Source organism: Telopea speciosissima, chromosome 4 (assembly GCF_018873765.1).
Source record: "Telopea speciosissima isolate NSW1024214 ecotype Mountain lineage chromosome 4, Tspe_v1, whole genome shotgun sequence".
NCBI classification, from domain to species: domain Eukaryota; kingdom Viridiplantae; phylum Streptophyta; class Magnoliopsida; order Proteales; family Proteaceae; genus Telopea; species Telopea speciosissima.
This window is the reverse complement of record NC_057919.1, coordinates 62,074,898-62,097,980: the sequence shown is the minus strand read 5'-3', so window position 1 is coordinate 62,097,980 and position 23,083 is coordinate 62,074,898.

Here is a 23,083-nt window from a genome sequence, read left to right as displayed (position 1 = left end):
TCCTCCAAAAAGGACTTCAGTGATCAAATGCAATGATGCTTTGTGTGACAAGCTCTGGGAAAACAATGCAGAGGCCTTTTCCAGAGTTTCTATTGAGGTCATTGAAGATATTAGGGATGAAGTAACTGCTTGTGACTCAATCTGGTTGTTCTGTGGAGTCTCTGCTATTTGAAATATGAGACTATTGAGTATGAGTAAACCGCAAAACAACAATTGGAGGTTTTGTTAGTTGGTTGTCTTGGAGCTACTATCCATGTGGACAGATTGGCTTGGATGTTGAACTCTGAAGCCCCATTCAAACTTTTTTTATCATATCAATCATTTGTTCATGTAATCTATGATTTCTTTTTAATGGATTATTCGTATGTAATTAAGATGAATCTACTTCAGGAGGGATTCAATCATCTTGTTTTTGATGTATTCATATTAGAAACGCTTGTGCGCCCCCCCCCCCCCCTCCACACCAAAAACAAAAATGAAGTTTGGTACTTCCAACTTCAAAACTCAAAACAGTATTCACTTTTCCCTTTTCCCTTTTCTTAAAGTTTTTTTAATGCATTTTTTTTTTGCTGAGGATTTATTTTTCTGCATTTTCAACAGCAAAATTGATACGCTTTCAAAGTGATATGGGTCCCATCCATCTTTCATGTGCTTTTCAATTTTTCTCTCTATCTCACGAATACACACATACATTCTTGTTGACACGTGCACAAACCTCTCTCTCTCTCTCTCTCTCTCTCTCTCTCATATGTGACAAAGGCCTACACGTGCATTTGCACGTGCACATTTACTAGTGTAATAATAATGTACTTAAAAGTCTAATTTATGAACCCTTATTAGTTGTTATTTGTTACATTAATAATTTCTTATATAATAAAATATCAGATTATCATTATACATAATCAGGGTCAAAATAAGGGGTCATCATCAGGGCCAAAACCAGGGTCAAAATCAGAGCAAAGATCAAGGTCAAGATCAAGGCCAAGATCAGGGTCAAAATCAGAGTCAAAATCAGGGTCGAGCCGACCCTAGGCCTCGACCCTGACCCGACCCGACCCTGACTCAGGGTCAGGAATTTTATACCCTAACCCGCCCTCAAAGCCAAAAATATTAGCCCAGGCCCTGTTCGGGCTCAAGGCGGGCCAAGGCGGGTTCGGGCCAAACTTGCACCCCTACTAACGGCCTTAACCTAAACCCAAGCCCAACCCTGCCAGGGCCTAAGATACCCTCAACCCAATCTGACCCTGCCAGGTTTTTCCCTAGCCCGACCCAGCCCTAATTGACCTTGATTGGGTCAGGCTGGGCTGGGTTGACCTTGATTGACCCAGACCTGATTTTCTCTCTCTCTCTCTCTCGCATTCATTCTCTCCTTTTTCCTTGTATCCATTTTTCTTTGTTTGTTTGTATGCATTTCATTGCCATCTGAGCTACGCCTTTATGCCTCTAGGTCCCATGTTCTCCACACCCTTCACTCATTGCCCAATTTGAACCCCATGAAATTGGAGTGGACAAAACCAGAGACTTATTCTATTTTTATTCCTTCATCCTGGATATATTTTTTAACCTGAACTTCACTATGAATCCTTTCTGAATGGAGGAACTAAACCGACCCAGAACTAGAAATTGGATGGCCAAAAGAGAATGGCTTGATAGCCCGAGATTTGGGGATTTAATAGTCCCAGTAGATCAGTCAAATGGGCTGTGAGGTTGAGGGCAATGGTGATCATGTTCATAAATCATACCGAGAGAATAACTACACTTATTGGGAAGAATCATTACAAGAAGATGATAAGCTTAACGATACAAAAATCTTCAATTAATTTGATCCATACATAATTTACCAGCAAATGAACTACAGGGAATTTGAAAATAAGGGGCTTTGACCATGAAGAAGAACTTACTGCTCCGCCAAAGGCATAATTTTATTGCCCACCGCCCCTTCCCTATCTATCCTCAGGCCATCTTCCCATATCATGTAGGTCATGGTCAGAGCAATCGTCCTGAATTAATCCATGACAAGGTTATAAACCCCACTTAAATCCTGCAGGTCACGGTCAATAAGATCAGAATTTGTAATTCCAATAAGCATAATAGCCTCAAAAGTCTGGAAAATTGCAACCTGTGAAACCGCTAGAACAAATAATAAAAGATACAAATTCCTAGGTTTTAACTTGTCTTGAACTACAAAGAAAACCCATGCCCTAAAACAAATCGCAACTGTGTATGGAGAGTTTACATATTCAGAACTACTAAATTAAAACACAGAGACTGAAGGATCCTCATGAGAGACACAGAATGAGAGAAAAAAAGCAGACAAATAAAATCTGTAAAATTTTGCAGGTTTTACATATAGAAGTTTTTTGTTTTGTTTTTTTTATCCCCCCTAGGTTTTGCTACAATGAGGTTTATGTAAGATCCATATGTGATGTGAAGGAAACAATAACAAAAACTTTCAACCCTATTACAATCCTTTTCTTTGTCTATTCCAATTTCATTGTTGTTGAAAATTCAATTGGTACATATTTCCAGTCTAGTCTCATTTTCATTTCCAATTTCAAACTTCCAATTCAAGATTAATCACCTTTCTTTCTCCCTTTGACCAGTTGAAGTCTGGACTCTGGATTCAATAGTTTCTGTAAATCTACTACGACAGTGGACAGAAGCAAAAGTTTTAGTCATTCAAACAAATTAACATACAGATAGTCTGCGCATAATGGAACCATGAGCTCTGCCCATGGTTTCACACTTGGAATGTATGAACAGTGAATGATACTTCATCAAAACAACACAGTTAACCTTGGCACTCCCTTGCTAGCAAGAACCAGTAGTCTTTAAAGAATAAAGGAGAGGTAATAAGATGAGGATTTTTTAACACCACCAATGTTCAGATGCCTCGGATAAGGTTTCAACTTTTCATATACTTGCTTGCTGCAAATACGAATTCGCTTGAACCGTTGAGAGGTATGCTGCCGGGAATGGGATTTATCTGTATGAGGATTGATCCTGGAGAAATGGGACTTTTTCTTGGAAGGACATGAGCAGTCCTTTTCCTTGCATTTGATCTTGAGATACGAGGTATCACACGCATCTGTAAGCTTATGGGTTGTCTTCTCCCATTGCTTGAAGAAGAGTTGCTGGTCACATAGCTTTTGTAAAGCACTGAGGATCTCCTGGTAGAGACGTCCAATAGGGGCTTGATCAATGCGAAGGCCAAAAAGCTGCAATGATTTAGCAGCTTCTTTTCCCAAAGGTTCGGGGAAAGAGTTGAGGAAGACCTGTTTCATATTAGGATCATCCAAACCTCCAAGGATATAGAAACGATCCAACATGCGAGTATAATGCTTGGCGAGATCAGCCTTTTGGAAAGAACAGCACTTCATCTGGAAGTACTCTTCGCGGGCTTTGATGCGGTTGTTCTCAATGGGACCGATCATCTCATTATACAACTGTGCAATGAAAACATCAATGGGAATCTGAGTCCATTGGAGCTGTCTATAACCACCAAGGGCCATAAACCATTCTCGAAGAGTGCCATGGGAACAGGCCAAAAACTTGGTGAGGACAGTGTTGTCAGTAGCACCAGCAATTAACATTTCTGCAGTGAGCCAGGCATGAAACTCGGAGATGCGCTCAGGCCATTTATGGAAAGGAAGACCGTCAAATGTAAACAGTTGTTTGGGGTCTTGGTTGCCAAAAGGGCTTGGAGCCTGGGTCTGAGGAGGCATCGTGGGATGTGGTGCCTGAGGCTGTTGCTGTTGCTGTGGTGCAGTATCCACTTCACTATCACTGCTATGGATGATTGGTTCAGTTGCTTGGGGATCATCCGGTGCCTGAGGTGGGTTGGTCTGGTAAATGGGTAAAGGACTCGAAGAAGACTGGGAGTCTGAGTCCGAAAAAGTAGTGACTGAGGAAACCTTAGAGAGGGAAAAAGCAGGGATGGTTGGAGGAGCTAAGGTTAACTGGGTCAGATAATTGCTAAGGATATTTGGATGTGCAGGTGCGGGAATGACTGTATATGCGGAGTCAGGAGGTGATGGTTTAGATCTGGGAGGAACCCAGGGAACAAAACCAGGGGGTCCTGAAGGTTGCTCGGGTAAAGGTTGGAAAGTGGGTTGCACCATGGGCTTAGCAAGGGATATAGGAGAGGGTTGAAAAACTGGCTGGGACGATGACGGGTATGAGGCATGAGATCGCTTGGGTTTAGCAGATCGTGCCTTGTGTGCAGCCAAATGTCTTTGTTGGTCCTGAAGCTCTGTGAACATAGCCGTGGGAAAACTATGTGGAGCCATATAGTCATGATAGACAGGGGTCATGACAGATTCAGGGAACAACGTTGGACTAGACGGATAAGTTTGAGTTTGGGCTAGTCTGAGTGTTCTTCCAGAAGACGTTTTTCCTTTTCTCGGCCAGAAATGAGATAAGAGGCCTGAGAGGAATCCTTCACCGTCATAGCTATAGACATAAGCTCCTGGTGGAGGGATTCAATCCGTGATTTCAAGTAACGGATGTCACCTTCATTTTGTTGGAGAGCAAGAGTATGATGTTCTTGATGTGAGAGAAGCTTGGTCGCATGCGATTCTCAACCAGGGCATTCTCGGCCGCCAATTGGTGCTGGCTTGACAGAGGAATTTGATGCCATCTGTCCATTGTTATCAAGAATATTTGGGGGTATGACCTTCCATTTGTGACGGCGGCGATTAGTATCCTCATAATCCACCGTAGGAGGGAAATTTCTGCTGATCCCTTCGGAACTAGTAGCCATGAAACATGGAATGGGCTGTTGGACCTGCATCTGTTGCTGCCATAGCATGAGCGGAGGTGCCGCTGGTGGAGATGGAGGAGCAGGTGGTAGATCCGGCTTACAGTAAGGAGTGGACGGCTGTGGAGTCACCGGAGAGTCGGGAGGCGAACAGCAGCCTAAAGAACAAGGTTTGCTGTTGCCATACTCGACTATGAACTGGTAACGTCCGAGATCTTCGCCAAGAGGGCCAACATTAGGGCATCCTGCCTGATACCGTAGCCAGAGTGAGTCTGGGCTGCGTTTCTTCTTTTTGGGCTTAGGTGGCGGTGCCGGTGGAGGTGAAGCAGCGTCATTAAGATCATCAATCTGGTCAAACCAGTCATCCATGGGTGGGATCGGTAGAATCATGCCCATATCAGATGGTCGTGGGTAGGTAACCATGGTACGTCCGTCCTCAAGTGGTTTGTAGACGGGATTTGTTCCTGTCACCGGAGGTGTTGCAGCAGGGATATTGTGGGTAGACTCATATGCCGTGATCCAGGATTCAGGGATGAGTTTGATGAGAGTCTCTCGATCAATCTGTCGGGGGACATGGGTGATTCTACCGATCCCACCCATGGATGACTGGTTTGACCAGATTGATGATCTTAATGACGCTGCTTCACCTCCACCGGCACCGCCACCTAAGCCCAAAGAAGAAACGCAGCCCGCACTCACTGCTACGGTGACGTGATGCCCTAATGTTGGCCCTCTTCGCGAAGATCTCTGACGCTACTAGCTCATAGTCGAGTATGGCAACAAAGAAACCTTGTTCTTTAGGGTCATTGCCGCCTCCCGACTCTCCTGACTCCACACCGTCCACTCCTTACCGTAGTTCGGATCTACCACTCGCTCCTCCATCTCCACCACGCACCTCCGCTCATGCTATGGCAAAGAATAGATGCAGTCCAACAGTACCCATTCCATGTTTCTCATGGCTACTAGTTCAAGGGATCAAGCAGAAATTTCCTCCTACGGTGGATTATGAGGATACTAATCGCCGCCACACAAATGGAAGGTCATACCCCCAAATATTCTTGATAACAATGGACAGATGGCATCAAATTCCTCTGTCGAAGCCCAGCTTAATTAGCAGGCTGAGAATGCCCTGGTTCAGAATCAGTACCTGACCAAGCTTCTCTCACATCAAGAACATCATACTCTTGCTCTCCAACAAAATGAAGGTGACATCCGTTACTTGAAATCACGGATTGAATCCCTCCACCAGGAGCTTATGTCTATAGCTATGACGTGAAGGATTCTCTCGTGCCTCTTATCTCATTTCTCGCCGAGAAAAGGAAAACGCCTTCTTGGAAGAACTCGTACTAGCCCAAACTCAAACTTATCCGCCTAGTCCAACGTTGTTCCTAACTGCCATGACCCCTCGCCTATCATGACTATACGGCTCCACATAGTTTTCCCACTGGCTATGTTCAAAGAGCTTCGTGACCAACAAAGACATTTGTCGCACACAAGGCACGATCTGCTAAACCTGCGATCTCATGCCTCATACCCGTCATCGTCCCAAACGCTTTTTCAACCCTCTCCTATATCCTCAGCTAAGCCCACGGTGCAACCCACTTTCCAACCTTTACCCGAGCAACCTTCAGACCCCCGGTTTTATTCCCGGGTTCCTCCTGTGATCTAAACCATCACCTCCCGACTCCGGATATACAATCATTCCCGCACCGCACATCCAAATATCCTTAGCAATTATCTCGACCCAGCTTAACCTTAGCTCCTCCAACCATCCCCGCTTTTCCCTCTCTAAGGTTTCCTCAATACTACTTTTTCGGACTCGCACTCCAGCTTCTTCTTCGAGTCCTTTACCCATTTACCAGACCAACCAACCTCAGGCACCACATCCCACGATGCCTCCTCAGACCCAGGCTCTAAGCCCTTTTGGCAACCAAGACCCCAAACAACTGTTTACATTTGACGGTCTTCCTTTCCATAAATGGCCTAAGCGCATCTCCGAGTTTCATGCCTGGCTCACTGCAGAAATGTTAATTGCTGGTGCTACTGACAACACTGTCCTCACCAAGTTTTTGGCCCGTTCCCATGGCACTCTTCGAGAATGGTTTATGGCCCTTGGTGGTTATAGACAGCTCCAATGGACTCAGATTCCCATTGATGTTTTCATTGCACAGTTGTATAATGAGATGATCGGTCCCATTGAGAACAACCGCATCAAAGCCCGCGAAGAGTACTTCCAGATGAAGTGTTGTTCTTTCCAAAAGGCTGATCTCGCCAAGCATTATACTCGCATGTTGGATCGTTTCTATATCCTTGGAGGTTTGGATGATCCTAATATGAAACAGGTCTTCCTCAACTCTTTCCCCGAACCTTTGGGAAAAGAAGTCGCTAAATCTTTGCAGCCTTTTGGCCTTCGCATTGATCAAGCCCCTATTGGGCGTCTCTACCAGGAGATCCTCGATTTACAAAAGCTATGTGACCAAAGAACTCTTCTTCAAGCAATGGGAGAAGACAACCCATAAGCTTACGGATGCGTGTGATACCTCGTATCTCAAGATCAAATGCAAGGAAAAGGACTGCTCATGTCCTTCCAAGAAAAAGTCCCATTTCTCCAGGATCAATCCTCATACAGATAAATCCCATTCCCGGCAGCATACCTCTCAACGGTTCAAGCGAATTCATAAGCACAGGTCCCAGCGGCAGCCTTACAAATTCTTCAAACGTAAGAAGTTCAGGCAGAAAAGTTCAACCAAGTGCTATGCCTGCGGCAAGATTGGACACTTTGCTCGGAACTGCCCTGACAAGGCCAAGCAAGCCAAACTCATGCATATGCTTGCCCCCTTTTCCATCACAGATGATCCCGATGCAGACGTTGAATCTCTCTACTCTGTAGATGATGATTTTACGCCAGATCTATTGTTCGTTCTCGAAAATTGGAACGAAGATTCAGACTCTTCTTCACCCGAGTCCGATGGATTTGACCCCATCTACCCGATTACCTCACCTTTGTCCTCTCCCAGCCCTCCTAAGTCACCGGCTTTGGCTATTACCAAAACCCCTTTACCACAAGCCTCTCTTTCCATCCTACCCACAACATGGGATCGCCCTATTAGGGTTATTGGCTATTTTGACACTGGATGTTCTACCACCATCTTGGCTCCCCATGTTCTTCCCTCTGAATATTGGAAACCTCATAAACAGTTTTTCACTGCAGCCGATGGCCAAACTTTCTCAGTTAACCTCATTTCTAAACATCCCATTAAGTTTAGGTTATTCCCCTCTCTTACCCTCTCCCACACAGTGTTAGGTTCCTCCCTCCCTGGTCGAGATGCCCTTATTGGCTTTGACATCTTATGCCAGTTACCCCACCTTCGATGGAGTATCCATGGCCTCAGCTATAAAAAGCATTTTATCCCCTGGACTACTGTCCCGAAATTATTACTAATGGCTCCTATTGCAGGTATCAAGGACCAGTTAATCCTCCGTTGCAGTGCTGACAATCATGATGATTTTCTCACTAAGTGTTCAAGCCCCCTCTGGCAAAATGCTAAGTTCTTCATCCGTCTTCCTTTTAAGAAGAATGAGGATATCAATCCTACAAAGGCTAGTCATTCAGGCATGACTCCAGAACACCTCATCAGTGCCCGTCAAGAGATTACCCTCTTAGAAGCCCAGGATCTCATCGAGAAGACATCTTCTCCTTGGGCTTGCGAAGCTTTTTATGTTAACAAAAGAGCAAAACAAAGGCGTGGCAAACTCAGATTGGTAATCAACTACCAGCCTCTCAATGCTTTTCAGCTTGATGACAAGTTCCCTTTGCCAACCAGGCCGTCTCTTCTCCTCCAGCTGTCTCAGGCCAAGTTCTTCAGCAAGTTTGATCTCAAGGCAGGATTCTGGCAGCTTGGTATTCATCCCGAAGATAGACCCAAGACCGGATTCTGCATTCCTGGAGGCCATTACCAGTGGAAAGTTCTCCCTTTTGGACTCAAAGTGGCTCCTTCATTGTTTCAACAAGCCATGTTACAAGTCTATGCTCCCATTCAAGAGCATGCTCTCATCTACATTGACGACATCCTCCTGTTTTCTACCACAGAAGAGGATCATGCCCTCCTCCTTCAACAATTTTTGGACCTCACTATGGCTCAAGGCATCATGCTTTCTCCAACAAAAATGGCAGTGGCAGTCAACACAATTGATTTTCTGGGTGTCACCATCTCCAATGGACAATTCCAGCTGCAACCCCACATTGGTCACTCCCTGTTAGAATTCTTGTCCCACCATAGAAGGGGTTCTTCACTGAAATTGGGTTTCAGTTTGTCAAGAAGCCAATGGAGGATGGCAGTTTTGACAGAAATGGGCCAATTAACAGAGGTTGTTATCTGTTGGATGACAGAGGAAGAGATCCGTTGGGGAGTGAAGGCTGAATCGTCGCAGACAGATTTGTGCGAAGTCAGTAAAGGAAGAGAAATAGGACCAGTAGGATGGCCTATGAGAACGGAAGAAGAAAGCAGGGTGAAAGGTAGATACTTATGCATGAAGTTCGTACCAAGGATAAAATCACCATGCATGTTGGGGAAACAAGTAATTTTTGGAATCACAAATTGCTTGTTATTCAAGAGGATTGGGATATTATGAGCTCGATATTCTAGGGTCGTGGTTGGACCAGAGACGCCACTAATGTAAGTAGGCTGATCGAGTTTTTCCCAAAGATGTCCAGGGAGAGCAGTTGTTTTACAAATGCAGCCGGTAGCACCGGTATCCATGAGGACGTCAAGAGAATAGGGTTTGTACCCAGGGAAATCAAAATGTCCTTTAACATAGGTGTAGTTTTTAGGATTTTGATTGGATTGGAAGAAGATATCGGAGTCATTTGTGACGTACCGATGGAAGATATTAATGACAGCAGTAGAATCGGTGTCAGAAAAATCTTTTCTGAGAGGTGCTTTAAACGCACGTCCAGAAGGAGGAATCCAGTTTGGAGGATATAATCCAGGCAAATTGCGAGGAATATAGGAGGAGCTTGAATGGCGAGAAGAAGAGCCAATAGAAGCATTAGATGAGCCAGGTATGGCGGATCTAAGGGAAGGGATACTAGCAGTCCGGGTTAAGGATGGGCTAGAACCAGTAGAACGTCTTCTGAAATAAAGGTTGTTACCAAAAGCTTGTAGTTCGAAGGTAGGAGGAGAAGGAGCAGTGAGATTCTGAGGGGTATCAAGAATATCGGAGAGCATCCATTCCTTAGGAAGTTGGATATCATGCCAATCGAGGAGACGACGTTGGATCTCGTGTTCGAAAGGTTTTGGTTCGAAGAGTTCGACGAACCGTTTATCCGGTTGAGGCAATAGTTTGGTTGAGGTAACATTGGTTAACTCGTGCAAACATTTCCAGTCAACAGCGAGGTTATGGCTGTCGGCTTTCATGCCGGTCCATTGGGTCTTAATTTTAAGAACAACAGAATCACAAAGATTCGGATCTTGGACAGAGAGGAAGAAGTTGGGTCGCAGTTTAAACCAAACTGAACCGTGAATGAGGTTTGACTCAATTCCACCGATTAATGCATTAATTGGGTCGGCAAGGAATCGTTTGTCAAAGACGGCAATTATGACTGGGGAGTCAATGCCTTGGCGAAAGAGCGCCGTGAGTTCAATCTGAATGAGACCAATGTGAATGTATCTCAGACGAGGGTGTTTGGCTACCAATCGTTGGATTTGAGCCGGATTGAACAGAGAGATTTCAAGAGATGCGTCTTCTGTAGACTGAGCAATGGAGTTGCCACTTGCTTGGTCAAAGAAATGCTTAGACCAGAGGTTAAGCTTGGACAGCTTGTAAACCTCAGCGTGCTTAATAGATTTAAGCTTGGTGAAGAGGTTAAGCTTGGTGAAGAGGTTAGGGTCAAAAGAGACATCTTCACGAAGGAGATTATTGAGAGAAACCGAGACACTTTCAAGTGAGGGAATCGATTGGATTTCAATCGGAGGAGATGGAGTCGAATCGATTGTAGACTCGTCTTCCATAAAGATGAAATCGGAGGAGTCGTCATCAGAATCGGAGAAATCGGATTCAGAGAAGACTTCATAGAGAAGTTCTGTGGGGTCAGACACTTCGGAGAAGAAAAGAATCTCGTAGTTGCATTCGTCGAGGTAACGAATCATCTTACGGGCATTCTTAGATTTGTTAGGGCATTCATTGGCAAAATGGCCCTTTTCATTACATAGGTAGCAGGTACATTGAGATTTGTCCTTTTTACCAGTGTAAGGGGTACGTTTGGAAACAAAGCGTTTTTTGGAGAAACGTTTATTAGAGGAAGAAGAGAAGTCTTTGGGAAAGTCTTTTTTATGGAATTTCTTCCAATGATACCGTTTTTTCTTACGAGAAAAGGGGTAGGTATGTGAAGACTTAGACTTAGAAAATTTTGTGAGTTGGGATGGCTTGGTACCAAACTCGAACTCGTTGTTAAGAAGATCCTTACAGAGGCCAGGGGAGACCTTCTGTTTTAACTGCTTGGCAGCTCGTGCTTTTAAACAGTGATCAAGGATGTGGCGAAACACGAAATTGATTCGGTTGCCAAGGGTGTCAACGCTTTTGGAGTCGTTGATGAATCCAGGGTATGTCGTGTGACAGAGTTCATCCCATGGAGGAGGAAGTTTAGGAAAGAATTGTTCCTTCCAGTAATCAGATTTAGAAGGATCTAAAAGCTGAAAGAGAGACATGTATTTTTTAGAAAAAGCTTCAAATTCATTTAAATTATTAAGCTTAATCTTGGTTAAATTGCAACTGACATCTTCTGCAAGCTTGTCAGGGTGATGGTAACCACAAAACTCAGATTTTAAGAGCTTCGTGAATTCGACCAGGACCTTCTCAGGGTTTGAGACATAGGTCAGGAGGGTAGTTTTGGCAACTTTCCCATCGTCTGTTTGGTCAAACTTTTTAATAAATTGCAAGACATCACCTTGCAGAGAACCACAAAAGTATTCCAAGAATTGTTCAACTTTCCATGTGGCTTTGTTATTGGTAATCAACAAAGAAAAGGTCTGAGCCCATTCTGTGATTGCCTTATCATAGGCCTTAATGGCAATATTAGTGAGGTCCAAAAAGGTGCCATAAGAGGCTAAACCATATTTATGGAGGTCATCCTTACGAGTGAGGATAGGAACCTCAGGAGGGTCTTTGGCAACAAATATGTCATCAGTGCCAAAAGAGGTGCGGGTACCCTGTTGGGGTTGGAAATCCGCATCGGAGTCAAGATGGTCGTTAGAACCAACCTTGCGTTTAGAAGAGGTTTCTCCTACAGTGGGGGTACTGTGAGAAACAGGGGGTGAGTCAAGGTTAGACTCGGGAGGTGACTCATAGTCAGAGTCGGGAGTTGACTCAGAGTCAGAGTTAGAGGACGCAGAGGACGATTCGTTGAGAATCTCGTCGTCTTCGTCGTCAGAGAAGAGCACAAAATTATGTGCGACAAAACTCTGTTGGTTGTCAACATAGAATTGTTGCATCATGGAGAGAAGTCGGGTTTGTTCATTTTTATCTATAGTCTTTATACCGATCTTTCCAATGATCCATAATTTCTTTATGATAAACATAATTATCATTTTGAGGAGGGTCAGAAGAAGAAGAATCCTCATTAAGGGTGCTAATAACAAGAAAAGTAGCCCGGGTAGGGTACTCAGGGGGTGTCTCAGGTTGTTGGGCAACCAGATCGGACAAGAGAGTGAGGGTATTATCTAATTTTTTTGTCATTTTGTCATTATGTTCTAAAGTAAGATCTATTAAAAAATTAAGTGCACCGGAATTGGAAGTCCGATCGTGTTGTGCATGAGTACAGTGGTCATAAGAGATGAGTGGATCGGCAAACGCACAAGGGGGTAGGGAAGCCATAAGTAATAAAGCAATTAAAAAGATAATTTCCAAATGGGGGCTAAACCCGTTTGATATAGTGGGAGAGACAAGGGTCCAAACACGTACGGTCCTTCCGACCTGGTGTATCTAGGACATCACCTCCTAAGCAAGTATATGGCCTTGGAAATCACAAGATAAAAGCAAAGAAACAAATAGCGGCTAACCAGATGTGTGTGTGCAGACCGGAACTCCAGATCGATGAAACGACCTTCGCAGTACTCAAAGGGGGTAACCCTCAGCGATCTATCACTTCGCAGATAGTCTTCGGTGTGCTTAGTCCGTTAACCAAATCAAAACATAAAGAACAGAAACGAAAAAGAACTTCAATATATGTGCATGAAGCTTACAATAAGTCGGCAATAAGTCTGCCTCTTTCACTCTATTGCAGATCTGAAGATAGGATAGACGATCCGTGGTAGATCCTCAATACTATCTAGAGATCATTAACAAATTCTATACCTGTTTGGTCAGGTGCAATTACAAAGAAAGAAAAGAAAAGAGCGTACTAAGGCTCTGATACCAATTTACATGTAGGGGGTCGATCCTTAAAGAAGGTATCGAAATAGAGATAGAAGAGAAAGATCAGAGAGGGGAGCTAAGGGCGGAACTCGAGAGCTGGCGGAGCAAGGTCTGCTTTCTCTGAAGAAATGAGCTGCCTTATATAGAAGGAGAGGTCGGCTACGGATTCCAAAATTTTATTTCAATTCGAATAGTAATCACGACGTGTCCGACGTAGGGCGGCCGGGTACTATTCAACACTGTTCATGGGTCCGAGATGTCGCATGGATGACGTAGGGCGGCGGCACTGTTCAAGTGGGACCATGCTGATGTCAGGGATGACGTTAGTCGGATCCAAGGTTGACATCGTCGTCGTCGTGACCCGGAAAGAGAGGGTCGTTGGCAAGGAAGCCATAGGCTGCGGCTTCGTCGGCGGCGTCTTCAGCGGCTTCGGCGGCATCGGCAAGGAGGGTGCCAGGGATGTCGAGCAGAGGAGAGAATGTCTGGAGCTGATCGATAAGCTGGTAGGTATCGGCAGCGACTTCAGGAGGGACGTCGTAGTTCATCGTGAACTGAGTGGCGAAGATGCGTTGTCCGTCAGAGACAAGGTACCGGTAGCGAGGATTTCCGGTAGGGAAGGTGAGCAGTGAGGCTTCATCGTGGAGGGTGATGAGTGACTGCTTAAACAGATCTTCGGCGTGGAGGCCTGCAAGATTAGCCACTTGAAGGGCTTGTTCTTCGTCTGTGATGAGAGCGGGTTCCTGTAAGGTGTAACAGGAGGCAGGGGAGAGTAGCCAGATCTGATAAGGCTGGTAGAAACGTTCCCGTTCACGCCAACCGAGGGTGTTGTAGATGGTGAAGAGAAGTCCACCAGAGAATCTCCAATGAGAGATGGCATGAGAAACCATCGTTCGGATCATCATGGGTAGTTGGTCGAGGATAGTGGTATTGTCAGAAGAGAAGACAAGTTGGTTAACCATTCCCCATTCAACAGCAGAGATACTCCAAGGTTCGGAGTCGGGGTAGAAGACGAGCCTGTACTGGTTGTGAGTTACAGTCCGTAATATATTTTTGGGAAATTCCAGCAAGAAATTTTTATAGCGCTGGTATTGTTCTTCTTCGCAATGACGTTGTATCATTGGAAATATTTCCCGGGGGAGAATTTCTTTAGCTTTTAAATATAAGCAGATTTTAAAAGTTTTATAGAAGAAAGCATCTTTGAGATGATCTTCAATACAATCTGCAACCTGAAGAAAGCTTTGTACCTTTTCAGGGGAGGTAACATCGTCCCAATTAGTTTGTCTAAAAGAGTCGAGTACAAGAGATTGAAGGCTGAGCTGCTTGGAATAGAAAGTACCAAGAGCCATTGAGAAGGCGGTAAGAGCAGTACGAAACGGCTTTTTCTGGCCGGCAACCTGCGTCTTCCACAAGGTGTTCAACTGATGGTACCATTTTGTAGGTATGCCATCGTGAAGAAAGAAGTCAGTAGTGTTTGTCACTGTCAGACCAAAAGATGAAGGCGGAATATTTGCAGTTGATTGTTGTTGTACAATCTGGGAATAGCTGGCTGGGGTCATATTCCACAAATAGAAAGGATCCTGACTGTCCTGTTCTTTACTATTCCCGGGGAGGAAATAAGGACTAAAAGGTTGAGAATGAGAAGGAGAGAATTCCGCTGTTGTGGCAGGAACTCGGATGAAACCAGAAGGCGATCCTTGGGTGGGTATCGCAACTGTTTCCTGGGGTTCTCTTATGAGAATACCACCTCTGGGGGTAGGGAGTAAGCCAAGAGAAGAGGCCTTTTTCTTGCTCTTGCGATGTGGTGTCGCGTGAGCTTTACCTTTGCCTTTATCAGGCGGATGCCGATTAGGATTCATGGGGGCCTGCTAAGATAATCAGCCAAGAAATTGTTAGTTCCTTTGATATGTACAATTTCATACTGATATTGGTTAATAAAATTAGCCCAATTAATTCGGCGAGAATTAGTTTCTTTGGACTTCGTTTTAAGGAAATCACGAACCGCTTGATTATCAGTTCTAATAAGAAACTTTTCAGGTAAAAGATATATTCTAAACCGTTGAATGGCATTAACAATGGATAAAATCTCTTTCTCATAAATATTATAATTCTGTTGAGCAGGGGTGAATTTGCCAGAATTGTAACCGCAAATTTGCTCGTCAGAAGGGTTCTTAAGGGGTCGTGCTTTTAGGACACATCCCCAGTGTTCATTATTGGCATCTGTTTCCAGAATTAGAAGATCACCAGCAAGAGGGAAGTAAACCGAGGGACAAGATTGGGTAATCTCGGCCTGGATAGAGAGGACTGTCTGTGTGTCAGACGTGGTCCATGTGAAGTCAACATCTTTTTTCAATTTTACTAAAAGACTTCGTTCTTTGGTAGAAAGGTCTTTTATGTAATTTCGTCCATAATTTAAAATTCCTAAGAATTGTTGGAGATGTTGTTTGTCGCGGAGGACAGAAGGGAAATCCTTGATTTTAATCAGGATGTGATCTTGGAGTTGGAGTCCGTGATCAGTAAGGATAAGACCAAGAAAGTCCATTCGAGTTTTCTCGAGTTCGATTTTCGTAGGAGAGGGGATGATTCCATGTTTGAGAAACAGGTCACCCATGATACGAAGGTGTTTCGTATGGTCTTCAGCAGAATCGGAAAAGACGAGAATGTCGTCTATATACGCCACACAAAAAGGAAGAGAACCAAAGATAGAATCAATCCATCGTTGGAAAATCTGAGGGGCAGTACATAATCCGAAGGGCATAACCGTCCATTGGAAATGGCGATTAAAAGGGGTGGAGAAAGCTGTTAGCGGTTTGGAGTCCGCAGTGAGCTTGATCTGCCAGAAACCGGACTTTAAGTCAAACTTACTGTAGAGTTTGGCCTGTTTAGCACGGTGGATAAGAGTGTCTTTTCGAGGGATGAAGTATCCATCAAAGATAATGTTCTGGTTTAAACGTTTGTAGTTTATAACCATACGGGCTTTGCCTCGTTTTATTTCCGCATGATTGCGTACCATAAAAGCAGGGCAGGAGTGGGGACTTGTTGAAGGTTCAATAAGTCGGAGAGCCAATAATTCGGAGATTTGTTTATCAAATTCGTCTATATCGGCTTTGAGATAGAGGATGGGTTTAACTCGGATAATCGCATTTGGATTAGTGAGTTGGATGGAGCACCAGCCCCAAAACACTAAAATCCTACATGTTTGATAAAGTAATACGATCTGATAAGTGTACAAAAAACAGTAGAGGAATTCTATGAAAACCCATGAACATTTCTTACTCTTATAATCATTTGAGTGTCACACTGAATAGAAGACAACACCAGCATAGTATATGAGAAAAGGAAAAGTATTCATTGTTAATCCATGTTAATCATAACTGTGTTTGGGAAGGTGAGGCTGAACAGTTATTGGAGCCTCCAGAAATGAAAACTTCCATAGATGGGGGTTTGAAACTCTCTATTTGGGTCGACAAACGCTTCCAGGAGTGGTGGTTGTAGTGGCGGTGGTGGTAGTGGCGACCAATACCTCTGTAAAGATGGGGATTGGGACTCGTGTGGGGAAGAAATGAGGGTTTAAAAGGAAGAACGATAGACGCAGGTGAGGTTAGGGCTCAGTAGCTTCCAGTGACCTTCTCCTCCAAACGAGCACAATAGACGCAGATGAGGCTAGGGCTCAGGACTCGGGAGCTTCCACTTCCAGTGACTTTCTCCTCGAAATGAGAATGATAGATGAGGCTAGGGCGACTCGGGTGGGAGAGGTTGTAGGCGGCAACGGAAGCAGTATGGTACCGGATACATAATAAAAAGGGTTAGGTACACGTACCCCCTATAACGCAGCTAATATTCCTCGTGCTCCCTAAGGTTCTGACAAATACACGTACCACCCCTACTTTACCCCCCTAATGTCATTTAAGTCCACACCAGGTGTAACATGCTAAAAAGGGACCAAACTACCCTTTTTCCTATCTTTCCTAAAATTTGAAAAGACCTCATTGCCTTGACCTATTTGGTAAAATTTGAACAGACCAAAATGCCCTCATCTTCCCCAAATCATCATCTTCTTTTACATACCCAATACCACCACCACCACCGTGAATCCCCACCTCCAGCCCCACAAATGGAGGGCTCATGGGATGCATCAAGCTAACCTAATGATGCAGCTCCAAGAAGGAAGAAGAAGAAGAAGAAGCCCTGAACTTAGGGTTTGAAAAGGGAGCCATAGATTAGGATTATTATTTTCCTGTTTTTAGATTGAACCGGTTAAGAATTGGTTGCACCCAATTGGTTCAATTTAAGTGAAGTGTTCCTATTGGTTAATAGGTCCTTATATCCTATTGGCTAGTATGGAATCTTCTTTTAAATTAGTTGTTTTAAGTTAGATTCTTTTATTTTATATTAGTAGGGGTATCTTAGTCAATTTACTGTTTTAAATTAGTTAAGTTAAATTAAATCTCTCCCTTCCACGATTTTTGAAGGAAGAGACTTTAATTTGTACTAGGACTTGGCATAAAGCCATATTATAAATATATTAAAATCATCTCCCCCACATTAAAATTTGAATAAAAAAATCTGTTTTGCTGCTGTCGGCTGTTGCTGCTGCTGTTCTTGCTCCTTTGAGTGTGCATCCTGGTGGATTTCAAGGTGGATAGGGTGGGTGAATTCCTGCGACTCCTTGCATCGAGACGATCGGGAGGTTCCTTCAATTGTCAAACTGTTGCCGGTGGATTCCAGTGGTGAGTTTGAGGTTCAATTCTATTTTTTCAGTCCTTCTCCTTCCCCATTCGATCCCTTTATTTTTCTGTTTTACTCTCATAAACCCTAGACTGCTGAATTCTGTCCAGATCTGTTTCTCTATCAGAAATCAATCAAACTTAGCCCATAGCCTGCCCACACCATTGTCTCCACTCGACCTAGCCTGCTGCCCCATCTCCAATAGCTAAACCCTAATTCCCCTTCATCTCCACTAAACCCTAAATAGTCAAAAACCTGTTCAGACCTAATTAGCCATCCAATTCAGCCCAAATTACTATCGAGTCTCCCCCTTACTGTTTAGCACATTCGATCCCAAGCCCAGCCCACTTGAAACCCTAGTTTTGGTAGTTTCAACCTAAGTTCTTAATCCCTAACCCTAGCCTAAACCCTAAATTTGCCCTAAACAGCCCCAAACTGCCTAGCCAAACTAGCAACTGTATTTAAATCCTGTTGCTTGGCCTCTAATAGGATCCTTCTCCTATTTTGAGCTACATTACCTAAGCTAAGGTGTACTGATACTGATAGACACCCACCCACTAAAGTACTAAAACCGTAATCTCTCACTGAGGGACAGAGAAGAGTGATATCTTACCTACACATGGAATTGTAGTCGGAGAGAGAGAGAGAGAGAGAGAGAATCCATGTATGTAATATTACTTACCCACAGAACAACCACCATGTCCGAATCACTCAACTAGTCTTCCTTTGGTAAAGTGAGTAAAACACTAAGAAAATCATCTCTTCCCCTGCACTCTCCTTCCCTTCTAAGAATCCATATATGTAATATTACTTACCCACAAAACAACCACCATGTCCGAATCACTCAACTAGTGTTCCTTTGGTAAAGTGAGTAAAACACTAAGAAAATCATCTCTTCCCCTACACTCTCCTTCCCTTCTCCTCTTTTCTATCACCTGAACCAAAAGCCCATTAACTTTAATGGCCAATTTATGACACCTCCTCCTCACTCCATAGAAGTCCAGAAACCCTAAAGGAAAATAATCCTCCCAATTGAATTTCTCATTTAACTCATAACCTTCCTCCACCATTAAACTCAACTTCTCCTTTCCCACTAACCCTAAAAACCTCCCAAACAAAGTCCCCACCACATTATCGAAAGAACCCTTCTCAACTATCCTCTAATCTCCACAAACCCTCTCCAGCAATAACCCTCTTCACAATGAACGGAGCCGATATCAGCACCAAGGCCAATAGAAACCCTATCTGCTTCCTGGAGAAAGGCGGAGGTCGTTCGATGGGTCCAACCGTCAACCTCGACGAATTGGGCCATGGATTCCGCCATCCTGGCAAAGTCGTTCTAGTCCATAGGCTCCGAATCCTTGAGGTTCTGGATCTGGGGGCCGACATGGAGAATGTGAGGGAGAGTATTGACGGCGAAGAGGGCGAAGCTGGACTGGGATTCCTTGAATTCGATGTCGCAGAAGAACTTGGAATGGGCCGGGGTATTCTTCTTGTTTTTTATGAAAGCGGAGGCGACGAGGTCGAACGCTACGCGGAGCTCTTGGAGGTCAAGTTCATGCTTGTCGTGGAGATGAGCTGCATCGAAGAAGATGACGAGGGAGTAAGATCTGGGTTTCGCAGAGGTGACGAAACGCTTGAGGCTTTGGTCATCGAGATGGATTACGCCGGATTTCAATATGGGTTAGAGTCTCAGTAGCTCGGCCACTCGGTCCGAGTCCGAATCCAATGAAACTCTGCAGATAGCGAAAGAAGATGAGAGAACAGGGAACAGAAGGAGGTGAAGGAGAAGACAAGGATTCCCAACTGCCATTCCTTCGTTTTGGTGGAGGAATAGGCAAGGGAGGGGACTCTGTAGTGGAATTGGTAAAGGTGGAGGAGTTGGAGGTGGGGCTTCACGGTGGTGGTGGTGGTGGTGATGGTATTGGGTATGTAAAAGAAGATGATGATTTGGGGCAGATGAGGGCATTTTGATCTTTTCAAATTTTAGCAAATAGGTCAGGGCAATTAGAGAAAACAAAAAAGAGGCGAGGGGGGAAGGGGATGGTTGGATATTCTAAGAAGCCAACACAAGGAATCCAGAAAAATTCAAGTGCGGCAAGATCAAACAAAGTGTTGATCAGATTCCCAGTTACTAGAGTTAAATGGAATAAAAGAAAAAAGAAAGGTTAAACCCAACATAAACGTATATATGATCAACCAACACTAAATAAAGAAAAATGAGATTTTATTTACCAAAAAATACAACTACAGAACCATCCCAATTGCAAAATCCAACCAAGATAAGCCAGAAATCAGACTGGAAATTAGAAACACTTTCCACAACTAAATAGCCAATTGATGCTCCAAATGCACCAGGATAGATCGAAAATTCCTGAGCCTAATTGATCCAAAAACATTGCAGAAAAAAAAAGAGTAGACAAGTCATACTGTCATAATGCATGGAGTGCAAAAACAATAAACCAAGCAGCACAGTGAAGGAGCAACACATGAGAAAAATATAACAGTAGCAATTCATATACACCTGGTCTTATGGTGCAAACACCATTCAGTAATATGGACAGAAAAACAAAGGATCCATACAATTTATTCAAGAGAGAGGGAGGGGGAGGGAGGGGGGGGGGGGAGAAGAGAATATAGAAAGGAACCAAAGCCATCACAACTCCAAATCATTCACAATACCCCTGGAAAAACTTCGTAAACTTCTAAACATACAAAACCACACTTAGGAAACCGAGACAAGTTTCAAAGAGCCAAGGTAAAAGAAGCCAAAAGCACCAAACGGAGAAGGAGAAGAGGAAGGAGCCAAGAGCTTTTCAGGAAGAAATTCTGATTAAATGCATCGATTTCCTATAATGGAGTGTTCAGTCGGAGAAGAGAGAACTCACCATGGAACACTGTGTTCCCGCCGCTGACCAAACGATGACGTAGAAGAGGAAGGGGGCAGGGGGTTATTATTGAGCCTGAGGCAGACTCGCCGGCCACCGCCGAGCGCAAACGAAAATTCCAGCTGCTGTCGAGGATGAAGGGGGAGGGTAGCCGCTAGGGTTTTGTCTTTGCGATTTCTGTTTTGAAAGAAGTTATCAATCGGGAAGGGAAGGGCGAGGGTTCTGTTTATTTTTTAGGAGAAGAGGAAAGGAGCAGGAGGTTATTGAGCCTCAGAGGCAGACTCACCAGCCGCCGCAGACCTGAAACAGAAATTACCGCCGCTGTCGTAGATGAAGGGGGCAGGGGAACCGCTAGGGTTTTGCACTTTTGCCTTTGCGCTTTGTGTTTTGAGGGAAGTTCTCAAAACTTACATACCTCCCCTGGGAAAATATTTTCCTCTACATTTGGTGGAAAAATAGAATCGATCTCCGCATAGTGCGGGGGTGCGCCAAAAATTTTGGACTTAAAATCTTTTGCAATATTCGGTGGGGGCGGTATTTTATATCCGACAGCAGTCATGTGTGCCAGTATATTACGTGAGTTCTGCTGATCCGTCAGATGCGCAATGCCACCCCACCAATACTGTAGAAAATCCTGATGTTTTAAAAATTTAAAATTAAGAAATCTTACTGCTAGTTCATCACATGTGCACAAGCTTAGGATTTTTAACTTGATATGCATCGTCCATGAGAGGATTGGGAGCTTGTCCACGTGCTGGGCTTTGTGGCCGCGCTACGGAGGAGCCGGATATACCAAAAGCTATTTGTAATCCAACAACATTATTAATTCGGCAACAGAGACGTGAAACGGGACAGCAATTGATTGATTGATTGAGGCCCTTTATTCATGTGATTCTTTTATTTTCCTCTGCTTTTGGTAGAAAAGTAAAATGGGGCAACCTTTGATTGATTAGGCAATTTAATGTGATTCGGTCTTTTATCTTCACAAATTTTTTTAGGGAAAGACGGGCAAATGAGATTTACCTTGTCAATCGTAATCGTTAATACAACTGACAGGTGAACCGGCGTTTTGCAGTTATCTTAACCGGTTTTTTTTTTTTTGGGTAAAGCAGTTATCTTAACCGGTTATAATAATTAAAAAAATGAAAAATTTCCTGGACACCCTTTAAAAGTATCCAATATCTTAGAAATTTACTATACTTGGTCAAAATGTCGCAGACACCCCAAATGTTAAGCACAGTTAGTACCCAAAGGTGAAATATCCATTTTATCCCTTAATTATTTAAATAAAATGATAAAATTGTCATTTCATCCTTTTCCTTAAATATCTATTTTATCCCTTAGTTATTTAAATAAAAGGACAAAACTGTCATTTCATCTTCTTCCCTCTATGGCTGCGGCTCCGATGACTATTATCAGGGGCAAGGCAAGGAAAAAAAAGTCTAAAACAGGGATGGATTTCCCTGAGCTAGGATCGCTAACTCCTTAGTAGGGGTGCAAGTTTGGCCCTATCGGCCTGAACCCCCCTGAGCCCGAACAGGGCCTGGGCTAAGATTTCTAGCCCTGAGGGTGGGTTAGGGCAAAAAATTCCTAACCCTGAGTCAGGGTTGAGGCCTAAGGTCGGCCCGACCCTGATTTTGTCCTTGATTTTTTGCCCTGGTTTTTTGCCCTGATTTTGACCCTGATCTTGGCCCTAATCTTGACATTGATCTTTGCTCTGATTTTGACCCTGGTTTTGGCCCTGATATGACCCCTTATTTTGACCCTGATTATGTATAATGATAATATGATGTTCTATTATATAAGAAATTATTAATGTAACAAATAAGAACTAATAAGGGTTCATAAATTAGACTTTTAAGTACATTATATATATTATATAAATAATAATATATATATTATATGGAGACAATTATTCCAACATGTAAATGCAAAGCAACATCAGTACATATATATATATATATATAATTCCTACTGGTATCAGAGCCTAACTTCTATTTAGGCTACCCTTAGTTTTCCGTTCTTCTCTCCTTTTCTATTTTACTTTCCGGCAGTCCTCTGGGAGTTGCGTTGCAAGTATTAGTTGGCTTTTAGGGCCGTTGGGCAAAGGGTAAGACCCAGATTGCGGTTAATTAGCAACTAAGATCTCCTTCACCCTTTGGTGGATGGAAGTATACCTTAGTTAGGGGGATATGTTCCTATAAACTATGAGTAGACTTAGTAGAACCATGTCTTCGAGACTAGTCGGCGACTTCAGTTCGCCAAGTCAAGTAATTAGTAATAAAGTTCTAACAAGTGA